At 42.8% G+C, this 21,568-nt stretch overlaps 1 protein-coding gene across 2 annotated transcripts in view; it reads right to left on the bottom strand.

The window, feature by feature from the left end:
* The window catches only part of ZNF335 (zinc finger protein 335), a 43,545-nt gene extending 25,484 nt beyond the window's left edge, over positions 1-18,061 (bottom strand). Inside the window, exon 1 of one of the 2 annotated variants that reach the window (XM_072112005.1) lies at positions 17,797-18,061. The gene's annotated coding sequence lies outside the window, so the exon portion shown is untranslated. The remainder of the gene's footprint in view (positions 1-17,796) is intronic. The other variant, XM_072112004.1, reaches the window with a different exon arrangement.
* Positions 18,062-21,568: the final 3,507 nt, after the last annotated feature.

The raw sequence follows: 21,568 nt of genomic DNA, 5'->3' as shown, positions 1-21,568 counted from the left end.
ATTTCTTCCATCTATTTGCAATACAATACACAGACCTTTGGGTTGCATGGAAGTAGCTGATGGATAAAACAGGGCAAATCTGCATGACCCCGGCTATGATGCCATCAGATATTTGGAAAAATCAGACAAATAAGCTTGGACATCAGTCTTTCCTCCCCATGGATGCGAATGAAGTCCTCTCTTGTAATGAAACGTATAATCCCTACCTAGAAGTATAAAGTTTTGATGTACTGAACATTGGTTTGAACTTCTTCCATGTTTGGCGACTGTCCAATTTTACCAAATATCTGGTGACCTCTGACTGGATGAGCTGCACTCCAGACCAAGGACAATGTTCTGCCACCTTATATATAGCGATATCCCGGTAACCCTCCAGAATCGGAATACCTGTGGGTTGTTTGTTTGACCAAAATGAACACTCGGTGGGAGTGCGATCTCTGTATTTATCTCCATGCTTTCTACTTCATACAAGTGAATGGAGTGTTACTCACATGTGTGCTTCGTTCACATATGGCAGATTCAGGCCTCCATTTTTGTGAGCGATAGAAGTTCTCAGTTGTTGGAACCCCAATAATCAGACATCAATCTCCCATCCTATAGATGAGGCGATTCTAATTTGTTGGGTAGCCCCTTTTTGGTATGACTGATCGGTGTATAACTTATGTGATACTACTACAGTCAGGGGCGTAACTACAGGGGTAGCAGCCATAGCAGCTGCTATGGGGCCCACAGTATCAGGGGGCCCCGACATCTGGGGTATTTAGTGTCAATATGCTATATATATGTATTATTTGTGATGTGTATATGCTGTATGTCTGTGTATATGATGCATGGGGTTATATGGTAGTGTATGTATGTGTGTATATATGGAGTGTATATACTGCATGTATATTTTTAAGTGGTAAGTGGGGCCCCATTCAGAAATCAGCTATGGGGCCCTGCCTTTCCTAGTTACGCCACCGACTACAGTCTAGCACGTACACAACATTGCCCAGGTTTTGATGCAATGATCATGATCAGAATTGGTGTGAAGAAAGTTGTATCCGCAGGAAATGTGGCTATAAATCTCCTGTCTATGTCTTCCAGGCATCTTATTTTCATGGATCACTTTAAAAAGCAACCGGAATAAGGGGGCAGATGAAACTTGTTCCTATCTAATAGTCCTTCGGGGCTTTCCATGGTGTTGTCCTGTGTCTGGGTTTTGTGTGACAACTATCCAATACGTATGTGAATCACGGCAGGAGGAAGTGATCCGGTCTCAGGGCTGATTCACTAACCCTTCCCCATTTCTATACATGTCTGAACCAAACATTCCCTTATATTTACAAACATGACCTCTTCCTATGGATGCGGGGGCGAACCATCCAGACGTAAATAGGGAAATGGTGACCGGATTTGCTTTCGCAATAGAAAATGCTAATAAAAATGGAATGATAAAAATCTGCTACACTAACAACGTCATATAGGAAGGATACGAGTTCACCAAATGCCACTGACGTCTATCTATTTCTCCAAAATCTAGGAGTAATGTGCAAAGCCATCGTGTGCACACCAGCGAGCCGAGGGACGCTCCATTGAAAATGTTCTTGTTAACGTGTTAATAGGAGCTGCAGACCCCAAAACACTCCCGTTTCAAGTAACAAGACACGCTTAGCGAAGCTCTCCGAAAAGCCCGGATCTCCCCATTGCTGTGTCCTCTGCCCGTGGTACCACAGAGGCCTCTGCAGACACAATGTTATTCACCTCAGTGGAGCAAGTAATATGGCAATTGCTGCTGGCATTTATGCATGCGCTCACAAAGTAACGTCTTCCAAATAAAAATGACAGGACGCAGAGGAGAGGAAGGGGAGGAGGGCACGAGATGTCACACACTGTCTCCTGCCCTTTACACAGGATCCGCACACAGTGAAAATCACGGCTTGGGTCAGGGAAGAGATTATTTTTTTACGTTATTACTAATTTTTTACATATTAACCATATATTAAGTACCGTATATGGTTAATTCCACACAATATGATGAAGTATTGTTTTTTAAGGCAAAGGATCCAGCAGTTGACTCTCGTAACCCACCCTACACATGTGTAAATGCATGATGCCCCATATACAAATGCTCGGAGTAAAGTCGGCTGCGGATGAAGGGTTTTCAGCCTGTGGAAACAGACACATATTTTGGTCCAATTTTGGACTGTAGACATTGCACAGGAACTGCAGCACCAGTACTGCAGGAACTGTAATAGTACAGGTGCTGCTGGTCGGCTGGCAATTCGGGGAAGTATAATGGGGTCCATCTTGAGTCTAGAATAGTCAATGGGCTTCAGTAAGATTGCATCTCTTCAGTACAGTGTAGGGAACTGGTTTGGCTTAGTAAGAGGCTTTTGACTGGAAGTAATAGTTCTCCTTAGGCTACATTCACATGATGTATGCCGCCGTACCATAGCACGGCGGGCATACATCTGCGCCGGGGAGAGGAGCAGGGGATGAGTGCAGCTCACCCCCACCCCTCTCCATAGGAATACACAGCGCACGGCGCCGTATTCCGGAGAAAGATAGGACATGTCCCATCTTTCTACGGGCTATGGAGCAGTACAGTGCCGCACGTGTGCAGCACCGTACCTCTCCCGTACAGCGCCATGAGGCCATAGAAGTGTATGGAGGACGTATATACGCCGTATATACGTCGGCTGTATATACGTCCCCCATACGTTCGTGTGAATGTAGCCTTACAGGGGGCGAAGTCTACTCCACGCACCCGCATACCCGCTCGTGGCGTCCTCTTCCCTGCACAAACGCAGTAGCACGTGTATCGCTGCTAGTGCCTGATGCCAGCACATTGCCAATCTTGAGACAAAGACGATCCGACGAGCGGGTATGCAGAGGAGACTATAGGCATGAAGTAGCCTTTGCCACAAAGCTGCTTGAGGCTATTCCACACCCTCAGTAGCCCCCTGAAATAAATTTGCATATCCAAGGATTAAAGTTTATTTCTGCAGGGAGGGGAATCTTTCAGATGGTAGATTTCCTTTAAGGCCACCTGCCGGACGGGTGGACACTCAGTTACACCAGGACTGTAGAGATGCAACCACATTAGAACAGCGCCGTTTAGAATAGGGATCTGTTCCTTCTGGAATAGATGTACTGGTTTGGCTTTTAGCCCACATCATGGCATTAGGCTTCCTGAAAGTCATGCTTGCTGTCAAGAGTGCTGCCTTATAATGTGGATAAAAGAGGCAATGTTTTCTTAACCGTTTTCAAGATTCTTAAATAATACATTCTCATCAGTCCTGATGAATACAATTCTGGTTGCTCTGTGATCTGTCAATAAATCTTCTGCTTTTGGTCAGGCAGGGCATATTCTTCTTATGACTAGCTCTGTCTGCTTCTGCTCTGCCTCCAGCTTCTCCCCCCCTCCATTACAAGAGGAGCTCACACACAGACACGTCCTGCCGGCAAGCAGCAGCGTTAGGAGACTTACTGTACAAGCTACAGGCAAGATAAGATCTCCATCCATGGGAGCGCTTAGCACTTTGCGTGTGTTATAGATCACATGTAGCAGAGTTTAGAGTGTCCTTTTGTGTTATATCCACCAAATAAGGCCAAATAAAAGTGTAGATAAACCCTGTACCCTGATAATCTAAGCACATTGTCAGCACACAGAATCTCATAGCACAGAGGGATCATCAAGTGTCTGCTTAGAGAATCCCTGCCCACACTCTGGAATCTTACACTGACCATCACTGAGTGATAGGAGATAAAACTGCAATAAAACTGAGTAACATTGTAAAGTAAGGGGTATAAAATTAGCTTTATTATGTAAACATCACTAGGGGATTCAAACTTTCTTTCATGGGCAAACCCCTTTAAGAAGGACTCTTACTTCCTGATCATTTTCTTAGCTAACACTGTACATTATATAGCTAGGGGTAGGAAATGTCAGACCCCAATGTCGGCTCCATCCTGTTAGAGGCCGATTGACAATATCGATATGTATACATCAGTTATATGTATGGCCCAGAAACGTATTTTATTTGCAATGGGTTTCCCCGATAGGAAATTAGGCAACCAATTGTTTAAGAGGGGCACTGTGTAATACTTCATCACTACTGCGGGGGCGCTGCATTGGAATTGTACACACACAAGCTGATCTCAGCAAAGATGTAAAATCAATGGAGCAATTACTTCATTAATATCAAGTTTGTATTGTACAAAGCATTAAGAAGAACAAAAGCTTTCTAGTTCTTCCCACTTCCCCAGTGATTCTTATGTTTAGTCACTATTATGCAATGATCATTTCACATCCTTCCAGCGATTCTGATGTAATATTATCATACATTACAGTTTATATATTACTCTATTATTTATGGAAGTATTGGTTACGACCGTCAGCAAGTGACCGCAATATATCATTCCCATAGAACTGTCATACATAGAGAGGTTGTCAAACATTACATCATGTATCCGGTACCGATGTACAGTTACAATGTATTTCCATCATACAGTGATGATACATGGCTAAGGATATGCCGTCACTTTATGATTGGTGGGATTTCTAGGACCCCTACCTATGGCCACACCACTGTACCAGCACATTCACAGTCTATCTAGCTTTGACCTTGTCAATGCCTAAAACTGTCTGCGGCGTTGCTTTATAACCATAACTTTGTGCATATTAGCAGCAGCTGGGCAGTGCCTGTATATAATGCCTTTATATTCCAGGTTTGCAGCTGGACTTGTGTGTGAGATCTCTTCATCCCTCTGCTGTGCGTCACTGCTGTAGAAGCTTCTGTTTGAACACCAAGACAGTTACTCAGGGGGAGGGGCTTTGCTGTGTCCATCGAAGAGATCTCACACCGGTGCGCCCAAGTGCTCTGAATCCAGCAACAATCCTGGAATGAATATGCAGTTTTTTTTTCAGATTCCTTTTAAGTTGGAATACCATTTACAGCAACTATACAAAGTACAGTTAAGAGATTACAGCTCTCGTTGCAATGCTGCGGCCTTCTCTTTTTTCTCAATGTACACAGAGAGGCCAACTGGGCGCAATCAGTCCAATCCCATCGCCCAAGCCATCCAGCCCAAAACACACGCCGTGGGAACAGCCGGTGGGACTACACCACATACTCTAGAAATCAGGTCCAGCCGCTCCTTCCTGCATTCCCACAGCTTGTGCATTATAAGAGCCCCTTCGAAGCCATATTTGGAGCAAAAGTCCTCACTTGTTGGTGCTTTTTCAGAAAGCTAATGACCAGGGGTGACCGACCCCCAACAATCTGATACCAATGACCTACAGCTATCAATATTATCGTCCTGAAATCACTTTTATCATCCAAATTTAGGCATCTCCCAATTTGCATTATTCCAAAATTTCCAAAAATATGTAGATATACCCAGTACGTATCCACAGTTTGCTTGTGGTCACTTATTCAACTTTTGGGAATATGTAGCCCTCCCCGCACTTATGAAAATGGCTGAAAGACTGCTGAAGCGGATGTCCCTCGTAAGGATTGCTTAGATGGTGCTCAAGTAGAAATTTCCACGATGGCGCAGTCACAGAGCGGTGCTCGAGTGAAATATACAACTAAATCATGAAAACAATAAGGAAGAACGCTCTTACTGTGCATATAAAATGAGAAGAAAATTGTTTGGAGGACCCCATAATCAGGGGACGGTATCGCATAATCCTGCCATGACAGTCCCGGGAGGTTCTCACTTGTGTAATAACGATAACTATTATTGTGCTTTTCCATGGTTTTATTCCCTTATACTCCAGCAATGTGCATCATCTCCTTCCTTCCACAATAACCATGTGACTAGTTACAGAGAGAAGTGGTAGCCGCTAAGCTGCTCGTCTGAATGTCACGTCCCCCTGTGAAGCGTCAGAGCTGTAGAAATGACTAGACATCTGCTGCGTGCGGCTATGGTGATCGCTGCTGCCAGCATTGGAATAAATGGTAATTATAAGCTAGATTTAACACCAAGCCTCGTGCCAAGCCGCGCACTGCCAAGGCTCCCCGGTGACAAGAAGAGAGGAAAAGGCTGGCACCTTGTTACATCAATGGTGCCGCGTCTTATAGAGGAGATTCCCGCTGCTAAGGCTTGTGTCATATACACCAATCATTGTATATATTGTATAGCCTCTTACATACCAACAACCAACTGTATATTCTGCCGTCTTTCTACCGTCATCAGATTAAATCCTATGAATAAATCCTAGGATAGGCCATCGGAGCTTGGGAGACACCCTGCCCCTATTGTGGCCTGTCAAACACTGGAGACGTAGCCAGAACTATGGGAGACAAGACTGTAGTTACAGCTTTCGGGCTTTTCCTCCGAGAAGGGAGCTGTACTTCCGCTTTAGTCTCCGTTCCTGACTTTACTTCAGGCCGAATAACTAATCGGTTTGGGGGCTTGATATCGTCTCTTATCGATCAGGCATTGATTGCCTTTTCTGTGGATAGGTCATCAGTTATAAACTTCTAGACAACCCCTTGAAGGTCTCGGTTTTATTCACCCAACAGCTTTCTCTCACCTCCCTTATTCACTAGTGAATAGATAAAAAAAAATAATTTTTTTTAGACTTTTAGAACAGTGGAGATGACCAGCGCATGCGCAAGAATTGAGACGAGATTACAGGCAGATAGGGAGGCGCGGTTATGTAAATATGCGGTTGTGAGGGCCGGCGCCTCCTTGACTACTGAGCCCAGAACCCCACCCCCCTGACTCGAAGTGGACAATGAATACAAGTAAATTTTTCTGGCTGCAGACAGCGTTCTCAATTTAAAAGATACCTCCAGCACACAGGCAACCGGCCATACAAGGAACTTATTGTGGCTTCATCGCGTTTCACCTGGTGACAGGTTCTTTATAAGTCTTGGGAACAGAAGATTTGCCACAGTCTCATCTCCTCCGACATCTGCCATTGAGTGAGACCCCAGTGGCCCAATACACCATGGGGCACATTTACTAAGAACAGTAGTCAGTACTACGTGCAATTTGCCTGTGTATAGTGCAGGGGGCGTCAGGAATAGTGTTGCAGGTTCCTCATGAATCTGGCTCCCCCTGCATTGCTCCAACAGAGTGCACCACTTTTTTATTCGGTGCACCTTAAACATAGGGCATTCAACACCCTTCTGTAACACTTTGCATGTTAAATATGGTGAAACCATACCATTACACTGTGATGTATACCGCATGAATACTTTAATATTGCTATTTTCCCCTAACTGTGCGTGTTCTATTTTTGGTTTATGTTAAATATGGCGCATGGTCTGAGTACTGAAACGCCACTTTAGTGCAGAAATTTGTGTCGCCAAAAAAAGGGTCGCCGGCGCCACAAATGTAGAACGGACACTTATTAAATACATGTGCAAGTAGTTTGCACTGAAAAAAAGTGGGCAAAGTGCAATAGAAAACTGCTGCAAGGACCTTCGTAAATGTGGGCCAATAGGTCTTATTCCAATGAGCCTCGCGGGTTCCTTCTCTAGTTCTCATGAAGGGTGGTTTGGTACATCTCCATTGTTTGAGCACTGAAGTCCGGGTGTACTACTCCAACTTCAGCAGAACTAAAACTCTGCAGGTGTTGGGAGAATCAGGAGATGGGAGAAGAGTATGAATGTTTGTCTTTTCTAATCTGGTCCATCAGTATCCAGGACACTAATGTCCTGTGGGTGGCCATGTGTCCTGAAAGCCCCCAACAGTTTCCCTTTGCCAATTCTTGTTTTAACGTGTCCCTGACAAGGGCATAGTATGGAAGGCAAGTTCTGCACCAACTTACAGGTTGTATAAACTTTGTCTAAAGAGGCACCAGATTATCATCCAGCATCTCTTCACTCTTATCTGTAGCATTCAATCTAAACCCAGACACTTGATTCTCTGCCAACGTACGCCTCGAAGTCCCTCCATCCCCGCTCGTCTGAGGACAAGGACAGGTGTAAATATAGAAAACATCATTCAGATGTTGCGAGGGAATAGATCAACCTTGAGCTGTCAGTCAGAACTGTTGTCTTAAAAAGAGCCAAAATCAATTTAAAGGGCTATTCCAGAGCTTTCTTAATCGATTACCATTAGGAGAAATTGTTTCTTCACAGATAAGCGCCATACATTGCATTGTGGCTGTGTCTGGTATTGCAACTCAGCCCATAATCACAACAGCTGATCAGACGTCCTCCTGAAACTGACGAGACAATCAAAAGTTCTATTTAATGGAGTCCAGCTTGGCTTATGTTGGGAAGTCCTTCATATTGCCAGCCCAAAATGCAGATATGTAATAAATGTATACATCTGTAAGTCATACTTGGCACAATCAGCCAAAGGATGCAAAATAAAAATTTCCAGGGATTTTGGAAAACAGTTAGTACTTCTGGGAATGTAGGACCCCTGGTTTTGGCAGCCTCGGAATAAGTAGAAATTCCCCTACATTTTTTAGATCTTTAAAACCATTTTTTTAATTTACATTTTTTTTTATATTTATTATTTTCTAATCTGTTTATATTTTTCTACTGTAGAAATAGATGATGGGATCCTGGTCACAGAGCTCTCTAAACGTCCCACACAGCAGAATATCATATCACTTAGACCTGTCAACCAGGAACAAGGAGGCAGGACAATGCAAGTCAATTTTAATATGCGTGACTCACTAAGTGTGGATGACTCACTTGCATATAGGTAAGTTTACAAACTGATTTTTGTAACATTGCAGCCATGCAAAGGGCAATGCTTTTTAATAATAGTTTTTAATGAAGTCTATACTTTGAGTGGGTTAATTTGCATGGCAGGTCCTCTTTAAAGGAAACCTACTACCTAAAAATGGTGGTTCTAACCCTCAAATACATATGCCGGAGCATATTTTATACGGCTCTACGGCACTTCCGAATTAGGCGCACGCACGCGCGGAGCCCGATCATGGTGCGCCGAGCCCTATCATGGTGCGCCGAGCCCTATCATGGTGCGCCGAGCCCTATCATGGTGCGCCGAGCCCTATCATGGTGCGCCGAGCCCTATCATGGTGCGCCGAGCCCTATCATGGTGCGCCGAGCCCTATCATGGTGCGCCGAGCCCTATCATGGTGCGCCGAGCCCTATCATGGTGCACCGAAGCATCCTGGCAATATAAGGTATAAAACAGTTTAATAAACCAATCAGCGGTTTCTGGAATTAATGAAAATATGCTCCGGCACCAGCTCACCCTGAGCTGGTGCAATGTATTTGAAAGTTAGAACTACCATTTTTAAGTGGTAGGTTTCCTTTAAGATACAATTTTTTCATTTAGAGCTCAGTAGAACATTACCAAAATAATAAGTCACATGGCACAACAATGCAACATCATAGATCACCAAGATGAAGTGACTGCAGTCCATCTGATCCGTGGTCAGTATCAGAGACAATAGCACCATGAAATGGACATCGGAATTAGCCCTTAGACATACGATATTCAGTCAAACAAAGGCTTGTTCACTTCGCTTGTTGGCTGATCCCAGGAAATTTAACAGATCCTACGAATTCTCCTTCCATTGCAAAACGACCTTTTACAAATTCAGAAAACAGCTACAAATGTAGGTCAGTGCCGCTTCCATATTATGTAAGGAATGGTCAGAATTTCAGAAAAAAAAGTGACCACACAGACACATTTATCTTTAGCCCTCGGGCATCTTGATAAATGTTTCAGACGTTGCTCAGATTAATGATTTTTTTCTCTCCTACGACAGTATTGATAATTCTGGAGACTTGCTGGCAGTAAATAAGCAAAAGATCATCTACAATCCTTCTCTTTCTGCCCCTGTCCCTGGTTTATCATGATGGTAGATTCCAGGAATATAAACGTCTGATACAGAAATTATAATACTATAAATAAAGGCCATGTTCATTGGATGGATCAGTCTGTGAACAGTACAACAAACCCAATGTGAAATTGGACCCGTTTACTTACTTTTGTGCTTATTATGTACAGGCAATCATATAAAAACAAAAATAAAATAATATAAAAACAAAAAATGCATTAAAAACTATGATCAAAGAGTTAGAAACCTTCATCTTCCTCCAGAGCTGTAACTCCAGCCCGGCGCTAAATATACTTCATAACAAGTGATGAAAGAGATTACTTCATTATACACAATCTCAAAACCACTTCCCAAAAAATGTTTTTTAAAAAACACGTTTAAGAGAAACACTTTCAACATTTACCGTGAGAAGATATCCGAGTGAGGCAATTAACCACCAAAAACGAGAAAATGAGGGACTAGAGCGTGCGTGTAGCTATGTGCAGGGAATCTCAGTGCCCTGGGGGCTCCGCTGTCATTTCCAAATACGTCTCTTCATCGTATCTCATAGGTAGTCTAATGACCTGACATTTTCTGAAAATAACATAATGTCAGGACCCTTGAGAAGCAAATGCAGACTAGTTGGGGTGCAGAGAGTCAGAACCCCATTAATCTGATAACATCCTGAAATGGAGACAGCGGTGTAGACCTCCGAGTCTACAGCTTTCAACAATGGAAGGGGCACATCGGCGTCTTTCCAAGGGACCGTGATAACGTGGGATGTGGGCTGGGTTGTGTAAAACCAATAGTACCCCCTCCTATCATAAAAATGAGGATTCTATGCCCCACATTTATGTAGTGCATATTACATATTCAGCACCACGTGCACATATAAAAACACAAGTATGGGCCCTCTGTTCCCATGAAGGACACCAGCAATCGTACGTAAACTTATCACCCATGCTATAAAATAAAATGTGCTCTGGACACCCCAGGTAGTTCTCCACAGATTCCGATGTAGTCCACCGTCTCCAACAATTTTGCAATCTGTAATGGGTGTCGCTGGACGGATTCTGAGTATAATGTGAATTTATTCTTTAGCTTCTTTCGATCCCGAGCAACCAGTGCTTTTAGGTTCGGCACACAAGTCCATTTGGCTCCCCACCAGTCAGTTAAGCTGTGCAAGGCTGCCTGCTCCAGTTCAGGACCACCCACATCCGCCGAACCTAATGGCACTATTCACTCAGGTTTAAAAAGGGCCTAAAGAAAAAAAAATAAAGACTGCATCTGGAATCAGTGGACAGACATCTATTAAAGAATAAAAGAGTTGGTGAACTACATCGGTATCTGTGGAGCACTACATGCAATCTAGAGTGAATTTTTATTTTATATGATAGGTTTTTTTTTTTTTTTAAAGACTTGATTAGATAAAACTTTTTAATCCTCAAAGGGGAAATTCTTTTTGCTTCAAAAGTATACAAACAATATCAAGGCTCAAAGAACATCCAATAAAAGACACAGAATAAAGAGGCAAACATAAAAATAGGAAATTATCTATTTCCTAATCAGTGTTTGAACATGAACCTGCAAGTTCCCGGTTATAAAGTACCACGGCAAACAGAATAAAGGACCTGCGATACCGCTCAGTGCTAATTTTTTTTTTTTCCTGCAGGTACCTTCCACTAAACAGACTTTTCCTAGCATTCAGGGTCTCAAACAGTGGGCGAGCTGGGTTATCAATAATGCCCTTGAATTTCAGTCACACTAGAAAAGCTTTCAAGCTTAGTACAGACTATACCACCGGACATTTTAATAATATTATTGCACATTCTACTACCAAAACTAACCGAACAATTAAAAATTGCACCAGCTAACACTGTATCATAAAAAAAACTTGAAGTAATTTCTTACATATGTCAAATGACCTCAACTTGCTTAAAAAAAAAAGAATTAGTCGAGACCCTTTTTATACAGCTTTCCAGAGTTGAGTTTCTAATCAAGGTTACCATCAAGATGTTCCCCAAGATGTTTATACGTCACCAACCTCTCCACTTTAATTCCATCTATTGATATAGGGCTAACAATCGGCACTATCCTACTGAAGTTCACCACAATCTCAGTTTTTTTTACATTTACGCACAAACCATTCCTATTGTTCCATTGTACAAAATCATTTATAACTCTGGAATACTCAGCCACATTGTGGTAACTCTTCCAACCACAACTGGTGTCGCCAGAGAAACGCTGCAAGTGACAATGCAGGGAGCATTGGAGAGCGAGGGGACGTCACCTCCCTCTCAGTCCGAAGATTCGGACATCTTGTCCCCGCGCTCTGTGCTGCTATTTATAACTTTCTTTTCTAGGTGATCCCGGGGTGTCAAGCTTACCGTCGGACAGCGGTAAGATCAAGGTGAAGAAAAGCGGCGGCGATTGTGAGTATTACTAGGTTTTTTTTAGGTGGTTGATTTCCTTTAACTCAGTTGCACAGACCCTTAAAACACAAGGATAGATCCCTTCCGGACCTTTCCTATCATTTCATTTTCTTAGCTCACCTTTTTACCTCGACACACTTCAACCCAATACCACCAGACCAGTAGACGTGGCACTAAACCAACTCCGATTAAAGTGACCGGTCAAACAGTTCACTAATTCAGAACTGCTCTCCGAGACACAAGATTCTTTATTTATACAACAAATCCTTGAGACCTCTCCAAACCTCCCGGCTAACCCCTCCAACTTCTCCTTATACCCGCTCTTTGCACACCCAATACCGTATCTCTTTAACCTCTGTTGGATTTTTATTCCTAAATGGCCGCTTCTTTTTATTCAGCAGGATTGTAAGGTCCGATGTTACCCATGGTTTCTTATTGGGATAGATTTTGCTACCTCCTTAGGGACCACTAAATCAACACAAAAATGTTGTTAATCAGTCAGTCTTGGCCCATAAATCCATTCATCCCGGCTCAATGTGTGAGAAGTCCTCCTTAAAGGGCATCTACCACCAGGATGAAAGATTGTATGCAAATGAGCCTGAGAGGTGTTTAATGGAGCCTGGGGGCCCTCCGGCTCATTTGCATACAGTCTTTCATCCTGGTGGTAGATGCCCTTTCAAGTGGTGCCTACTTCTTGCCCAGACTACTAGTGTCTTGTATTGCAATGCATCCCTGTTCCATTGGAAAGGGCAGCGCTACAATCCCAGGCCGCCCTTTCATTAATGGAAACATAATGTACATAAACCACTGATGGCCATTTCTGATTAAGCATTGTGTGATGCAAAAAAAGTTCCACTATCTTATCGATAACCTGGGCAACATCCTATGGGGATAAGAATGACTTTATATTTTCTCCCCGGAGAAGTTATTTCTATATTAATAGCATTTTTCCTAGTGCCATTACCTTATCTTGTTATTGTTTGGGGAAAAAATGGCTTCCTTTTGTATAGAAAATTGCCATGTAAGCTGAAGATGTCTCTTGGAGAAAAGCGGGCGAGTTTCAGTGGACACTAAATGAAATGATTTGAATGACATTACGACTATTATTTACATGCAAATGAGTTCGGCTTCTACATTCAGCGCAGCTTCCTATACAGTGAAGCGGCTATTGTATGGGGGTAATCTCTCACCGCAAAGAGGGGGTTAATGAATGCACGGGCGACTGTCAGGAGACATCCACTCATCACTGCTGTGTCATAAGGTGCAAAACCCAAAGGAGAAGGGATCTAATCGCTCTCCCGTCATGGATGCAGAATGATAGACCAATACAGTCCAACCCCATTATATACCTAATGTGAGAATTACACATAGCAGTAGCGTTACATAAATCAGTAGTCCAGTGCGTCTACAATAATTCTCTATCTCTAGTAATCTCAGAGCTGCTATGATGTCTCCCATGCACTGCACACAGAAATAAGCCACTTGCTCCATAACTTATCAGAAGCCACTCTCGGATCATAGACGGCATTATAGAAATTAGTCAATGGACAAGGAACCAGCTTCACTCAATGAGTGGCCTCTACAAACCAGAGGTCTATGCAGGAAGTGCCACACATTGGATGATGAGGGTTCCGTGACCTTCTGGAGATTCCCATCAGATGCAGGTCCGGAACTTAAAGTATGGGTGCGACATGGGAACCAGTGCGGGGTATGTGTTTGTTTTTCTTAGGTTAGATCCGCATCTCAATTTTTTGGATATGCTCAGCGTATACTCCGGGGGCGTGCCTTTAGACATAATTTTTGCTTCCGTGTGCACAAAATACACAATGAACTATGCAAAACATGACAAGCAAGGTCTTTCCACCCTACTCCCTTCTGCTGAGCAACGTGTATGCTCAATGGAGACCATTGAATTCTAGATCTGCACCCACTTAGCATACATCACTCAGCCGAAGGTAGGTCACCAGTGATGTTACTGTCCATTTGAGGACAATCACTTGGGAAACACCCTAAACACTCCTCCCACCCATTTAGAGGGGAGGAAGAGGCACATTGAAGCAAATGGCGATACAGGGATTTTTTTTTTTTGCTGCTTAGTTTTTACATTTTTAAAGGTATTAAAATATAACAAACTCATTTGGTAACTACGAGATAAAGAATGAAGGGGATAAATGTAATTCGGACCCAACAATGAAAACAGTAAAAACAAAGCACATGAGCAAAGGGGGCAATTACAATTTTTGTCAATTTCACATTTGGATTTTTTTTTTTTCAGTTTCCAATACAGGCAGTCCCCAGGTCACGTACAAGATAGGTTCTTTAGGTTTGTTCTTAAGTTGAATTTGTATGCAGGTCGGAACAGGCATATTCTATATTTGTAGCTCCAGACCAATTTTTTTTTTTTTTTTTTTGCCCAAATGACAAGGATTTTGAAAAAGCTTCTTTATAGACACCTTACAGCTAATCTTTGCAGCCTGGGACTAAAGTAACATCCAGAGACTTTCACCAGGTCACAGGGGGCAGAGAGGTCATTCTGTAACTATGGGCCGTCTGTACATTGCATGGAATATTAAATGGTGCCACTAAAATGCCCAAATGGTTCTGCATATAATAAGCCCTCATACATCTCTGTAAACTGATAATTAAAGGGGTTGTCTACTTTCAGCAAATAATTGATATGATTTGCCTAATGAAAACTTATAGAATTTTCTTTGTGTATCAATTCCTCACAGTTTTCTAGATCTCTGCTTGCTGTCTTGCTATAGAAAGCTTCTATTTTTACTTCCAGCGGATAGAAATCAGACCATAGTCATGTCATATACATGTAGGAGCACAGGACGTTATCTTCATGCAGCTCTGATTACTCTCTTTGATATTAACGGCTTATGCACCTGCATGTCCATTACAAGACCATGGAGAGATCTCTATCCACTGGAAGTAAAAATACAGGCAGTCCCCGGGTTATGTACAAGATTGGGTTTGTACGTAAGTTAAATTTGTATGTTAGGCCCCTTCCACACTTGCGTTGCAGATCACGTCAGAGTCTGATCAGGGTGCGATCAGGGTTTGGTCAGTGAAAAACACGCATTTTGCATCAGAGTGCAATCAGTTTTCAGTCAGAGTTTGTTCAGTGTCTCAGTTTTTCAAGCACAGAAAATGCGCGTGAAATGGACTCAGGACTGAGCTCTATCTATTCTATGGTAATTGATGCGTGAAAAACGTATTGCACTTGCATTGCACTTGCAAGTGTCTCAGAGTGCAATGCGTTCTTGATGCATCTCCATAGACTTGTATGGTGCGTTTTTCACGCGCGTGACTTGCAAAAGTAGAGCATGTGGAGATTTAAACGGGCGTTAAAAAAAAATGTGCGTGTGTGCGTGAAAAAAATGCAAGTCTGAAAAGACCCATTGGTTACAATGGGTCAGAGTGCAATGCAAGTTCTGCGCGTCAAAAGCAGAAAACGCGCGTGAAAAACGCAAGTGTGAAAGGGGCCTAAGTTGGAACTCTATACTATATAATTATAGCCCCATACAAAATTTTATTTTTGTCCCTGTGACAATTGTATTTTCTAAATTTTTTGCAGTAACAAAACATGGGAACAAGGATTATCAATAAAACTTTATAGGCAGCACCTGGGACTAAGGCTACAATCACACGAACGTATGGGGGACGTATATACGGCGTGTGTACATCCCGCATACACAACAATGGCCTTAAGGCGCCGTGCGGCACCGTACTGTTCCGCAGAAACATGGGACGGACCCTATGTTACTCTATGGAGAGGGGCAGGGGGTAAGTGGCGCTCTCCCCGGCGCCGATGTATGTCCGCCGTAATACAGCATATAGGTTACTGTCCATCACCAGTGCCGTCTATGTTATGTCTGGTCTAAAGCAACAAAGAAATTGTGTTGCATGTTAGACCATTTGTGGCTCGCATACAGGGACAGTGTAAAACAATAAAACACTATCAAACACTGCACCTCTGTAGGACCATAATACTAGTCCAACTTGCTGGCCAACGCCTGAACAAAGTATATATTGAACAAGACTACAGTAGTCTGATATAATTTTAAATTAATTCTAATAAAGATTAATCATATTTTAAACGTTCTAGTCAGGCAGAAAATTTGATATGTCCGCCGTAATACATTGTGTGAATGTAGCCTAAAGGAAAGCATCCAGAGAGCTTCACCACAGGTCACAGTGGGTAGGAAGGTCCACCTGTAACTCGGGGTCGTATGTAAGTAGGGGACCACATGTAGATGCGTTCTATGGAAGTACAGCAAGCAGGGATCTCGCAAATGATGAGAAATTGATACTGAAAAAGGATATTACAAAATTGTATAACTTTTCATTACACAAACAGTAACAATTATTTGCCGAACGTGGACAAATAAGTTTTGTTTTTTGGATGTGGGGAAAAGGGTTGGGTCTTCTAGGGGGTTAACCTCACGTCATCACAACTGATGGGAAAACTTGGGCAAAAGATGTTGATTTGAGGGTAAAAAAAACTGATGACTGACCAATAATATATATTATATAAGATAACCTCAGACTGGTTGGTGGATGAGCGATACTGCGCCTCTTCCCGCAGCGGCATCCAGTCCTTTACTGATTTTGGGGATGACTCGGGCGCTGAGGACTTCATTTAATTTTTAGTTTGGGAAAACAGTAAAAAAAAAAGCCACATACTGCTAAAGTCCACAGAGATTATTTTTTAGGGACGCACAAAAATGGATTCCACACGGACAACAAAATATTGATCCCCGATTAGTCATTTGGGACCCTTGCACCACACACTATAGCAAACGGAGGCCTTTCTTTTTTCAATATATATATACATTTTTAGACTCAAAGGTTGATGCCACACGTGGCGTTATGAACCTGTTTTTGGTCCGTTTTCAAGCAGTCCGTTAAAAAACGCATGCACCAATTATCTTAATGAAAACTGGTCAAAAATGCATGCATTTTTTTACTGACTGCTTAAAAAAAAGACCCAAAACGTATTCAAAACGCCATGTGTATCATCACCCAAAATGAAAATTACGATCCTTAACAACCCCTTTGAATGGGAACTTGTGAAAGACGTAGCGCTGGATCGCCGGAGGACATTGAAGGACACTTTTCAGTTTATAACATTTAGGAGTCATATTTCTGTTTTATAATTATTCTGCTTTGCCTTCCGTATTAAGGTTCTATTCACACACAGAAGTGAATTGGCTTTACTCAATCATACATAAAAAGCATGCAGCTCTGATGTGACTGAAGGACTGCGACGTGTGAATAGACCCCGAGTCTTGTAGGGCTGGAGGAGACGTCTCACTGCATCAGTGAGAGATAACAGGGGTTGTAGGACTACAACTCTCAGCATGTGCGGAGGTGAGGGAGGCCGCAGCAGTCTATCTCTAGTCACACACGTTATATTTCTCCTTGCCAGGGCCGCACTGCACACATGTCTCCTATATGCCCGTCCACAGCCTCTCACTCCCCCCGGGGTCCTCACCTCCGGGCTGCCCCACCACTGCCTGCCTCTAGCCGCCATTTTGTTTCAACCGGTCGGAACATATTAAAACACGATTCTAACAGCACCACACAGACAAAACACCACCATACCGTCCTCCTGGAGTCTCTTCGTCGTTATTTTACCGCCAATATCTCCTCCGATAGCTTCACCCTTTCCACAGGACTTGTTGCGATGTTTACTCCGGCACCTACGAAGACACCAACAGATCACTCCGCCCGGATCTACATATCTAGAAAAAGGCAGTCCTTGTTCTTCTGCGAACAGTGTATCGCGCTTGTATGTTATTTTATAAAACGTTTTTTATTCCTGAAGTAAGCTTGTGGACATTACATGACTAAAATAGAGCTTGGACTTTTTTTTTTTGGTCTAACGGCGGAGGGATACATAAGGGCCTCAGAATTTTTTCTTTTGGTGTCGTCATTGGAGGGCGAGGCTTGCGGCGGCCATGATTGATGTGGGCAGGAGTAGTTACATGGAGCCTTAATAATCCAGTGGGGGGTCACTTAATGAACAGAGAGCTCTTAGATGCACAGAGGGGAGTGGGATTGATGTACATGCTGCAAACAGGGAAGAAAAGCTGTAATTATATTAATTATACATTTCTTCAGGTTTTTTTTGTTTAATCCAGTGACGTCTCTGTCTTTTATCGCAGGCAATAAACATATTGTGGAAAAAATAGTGTCTTGTAGCCGTCCTTGAGACTAGATCAAGTTCAAGGTCGATGTGATTGCTTTCTTTGGTGATACATTAAAGGCGCAGCAATCCTACAACAATGATCGCCTAATATAGCTCATGCTCTTAAAGGGGATGCCTTAATAATATGCTGAACAATCAGCTGTAATATATAATTAAAGGGGTTGTCAAGTTTATTTATATTGATGGTAAGAGATGAGCCGAACCGATAATGTATCAGATTGGCTGTTTGGCCGCCAATCCAGTAATATGTTAGGGTCAGACACCAAATCCAACCATCGGGTCTACTCATTTCTATTGATAAGATGTCATGATAAGCAGGGCTGGGGCCAGCACTGGGAATAATGGGGCAATTGCCAGGGCCCAGAGTTGCTGGGGGGCCCACGTAAGGCTGTACATAAGGAATCTATGGGGGTGAGGGGGGCTGTATCTGATGAATCCATAGGGTATGAGAGGGGCTTAATATAAAATAACCATGAGGGGGCTGTTTGGTATGATAAATTAGGGAATATTTTAGGACAGCAGACTGTTTTAGTTTCTGAATTTTAATGCCGCCACGTAAGTTCACTACAAAGGGCCCCAATGAGGCTCTTTTGCTCAGGAACCTACTGAAACCTGGAGCCAACCTTGATGATAAGGTCTCTGATCAGGTACTGATCAGAACTGTGAGGGGTCCTGACTCTATCAAGTAAATCCAAGAATGGAGTTGGAAATTATTGTTATTTTTATCAATTCACCTCCTGGAAAAACAAAAAAACTGCTACAGAACCATATGTATCCCAAAATGTAAACATAAAAGGAGTTTTCCATGAACTTAACTCACCCTTGTTCCTGTGTCACTCTGGAACAAATGGTTTTCAGGCATGTGACCGTTTGGATTGCATACGCAGGGCTCATTCAGATGGGCGTTTTTGACATCAGTTTGATATACATTTTCTTTTGAAGATAGAATACTGACCCATTGGTTTTTACGGGTCTGTTCACACGTCCGTTTTTTTCACTGATGTGCAGACTGGAAAAACATTGCTGCATTCACTATTTTTGGGAAAGACCTGTGGGCCGAAACGTTGATGAATAAAGTTAAAGGGGTTTTCCCACTAAGGCAAGTAGGCCCTATCCATGTGATAGGGCCTAATTTGCTGATCAGTGGGGGTCTCAGTGCTGAGCCCCCAGAGATCTTGAGGACGTGGGGTCCGACCGACCTCTCGCCGCTCCTCAGACTAATAGAGGCGTTTGACCGTTCTTCTCCATTAATCTCTATGGAGCTGAGTTTTTGAACTATGCCACAGGATTTCTATTTTATGCAAAACGCAAACTAATTTCAGAATTCTAACCAGATGGTTTTGGGTCCCAGGCAGGCCACACACTATGGGGCAGATTTACTTACCCGATCCATTCACAATCCAGCGGCGGGTTCTCCGACGCTGACTTGTGTCTTCCGGCGATTCACTAAGGTAGTGCGCCCAATGTCCACCAGGTGTCGCTGCTGCGCTGAAGTCCGTCGGAGTTCACTGGAGTTCACCATGCTAGCCTGGATGCAGGTACGTGCGTGTCAAGCGACAGTTTTTTAAAAAAAAATACGGCGGTTTTTCCGAATCCGACGGATTTCCGTTGCGCCACAATCCAATCGCGTGCGCCAAAAATACGGGGCAATCCAGGGAAAAACGGTAATATTCGCGAAACATGACGGAAAAACGCGATTCGGGCCTTTAGTAAATGACCCCCTATACAGGCAGTCCCCGGGTTATGTACAAGATAGGTTCTGTAGGTTTGTTCTTAAGTTGTGTTTGTATGTAAGTCTGAACTGTATATTTTATTATTGCAACCCCAGTCAAACTTTTTTGGTCTCGGTGACAATTGGATTTAAAAAATGTTGGGTTGTCATAAGAACCAGGATAATAATAAAGCTTCATTACAGACACCTGTGATAACTGTTATAGCTAATCATTGTAGCCTAGGACTAAAGTACAGTAAATTACCAACATCCAGGGGTCCGTTTGTAACTAGGGGTCGTATGTAAGTCAGGTGTTCTTAAGTAGGGGACCGCCTGTATATCTATCTTGCCTTGAGTGTTATAGATGTAGACAAGCTCTAGGTACAATGCTCGACATCTGGTGGGGCTGTCCCCTACTCCAACATAACAGGAAAATGTTACCAGATTAATCTCCACCATGACTGGTCCTGGTGACCTAACACTTGGGATATTTTGAATACTTTGGTTTTTGTTATCCTTGCTCTATCCAGATTTTATACTATGTTATGTACAATTGTGATTTTTCAATGTATGTTCATCTCATGCTTGTAATCCTAAATAAAGAACGATGTAAAAATTTGGGTTATCAAAATACAGTATATTTTATTTGGTAGGAGTAAGAGTAGTAAAATGTAACTTCATAAATTTACAAACCATAATTGTAATGAAACAAAGAAATAAAAATTCACTGTTTTCAGCAAAATTTTGTACATTAAAGAAAACCTGTTACCAGAAACCAACCCCCCCACAAACCACACATAGTACCTATTGGATCTCTTTATACATGATCATATCCATGGTATTAGGGTGATGTCACACATGGCGTTTTTGGGCCGTTTTTGGGCCGTTTTTAGTTTGTGCGTTTTCAGAGCGTCCGGTTTTGGGAATTTGAGCAATCAAAAACGGACAAAAACGCATTCGTTTTCAAAAAAACGCATGCATCTTTAACAAACAGATGCGTTTTTTAACGCATGCGTTTTTTGCAATCTGAAACTAAACTAAAACTAAAAACGCCCCCAAAACAGCCTAAAAATGTGTGACATCACCCTTAGAGTCAGCATTTTTCTTGAAAAAATAATTTTATTGAAGTCCTCTGTTCCAGAGGCAGGGGGCTTCAGTACACAGTCAATTTATCCTGCCCTCCACAAAAAAGGCTGACACTGCTAATCAGGCTGAAGAGAAGTCCTAAGGGTGGTGTAATGAGGGGGGTGAGAGAGACAGTGGCAATGTGCTACTCGGCCCTGCTACATCATTAACCATTCCCTTAGGAAGTAGGGGGTGATAGTGATGTGGGCTATGTGAAGAGCAATAAACCTTGCTCATCACCCCTCCCTCAGATATTCTCTTCAGCTGGGTAAGCAGTGTCAATGGTCATGTAAAAAGACATCTAAAAGGTACTGTGTGTGGTTTGTGGG

This window comes from Engystomops pustulosus, chromosome 6 (assembly GCF_040894005.1).
Source record: "Engystomops pustulosus chromosome 6, aEngPut4.maternal, whole genome shotgun sequence".
Taxonomy (NCBI): domain Eukaryota; kingdom Metazoa; phylum Chordata; class Amphibia; order Anura; family Leptodactylidae; genus Engystomops; species Engystomops pustulosus.
Note: the sequence above shows the minus strand (reverse complement) of the source record. Positions and strands in the feature narration are given on the sequence as shown.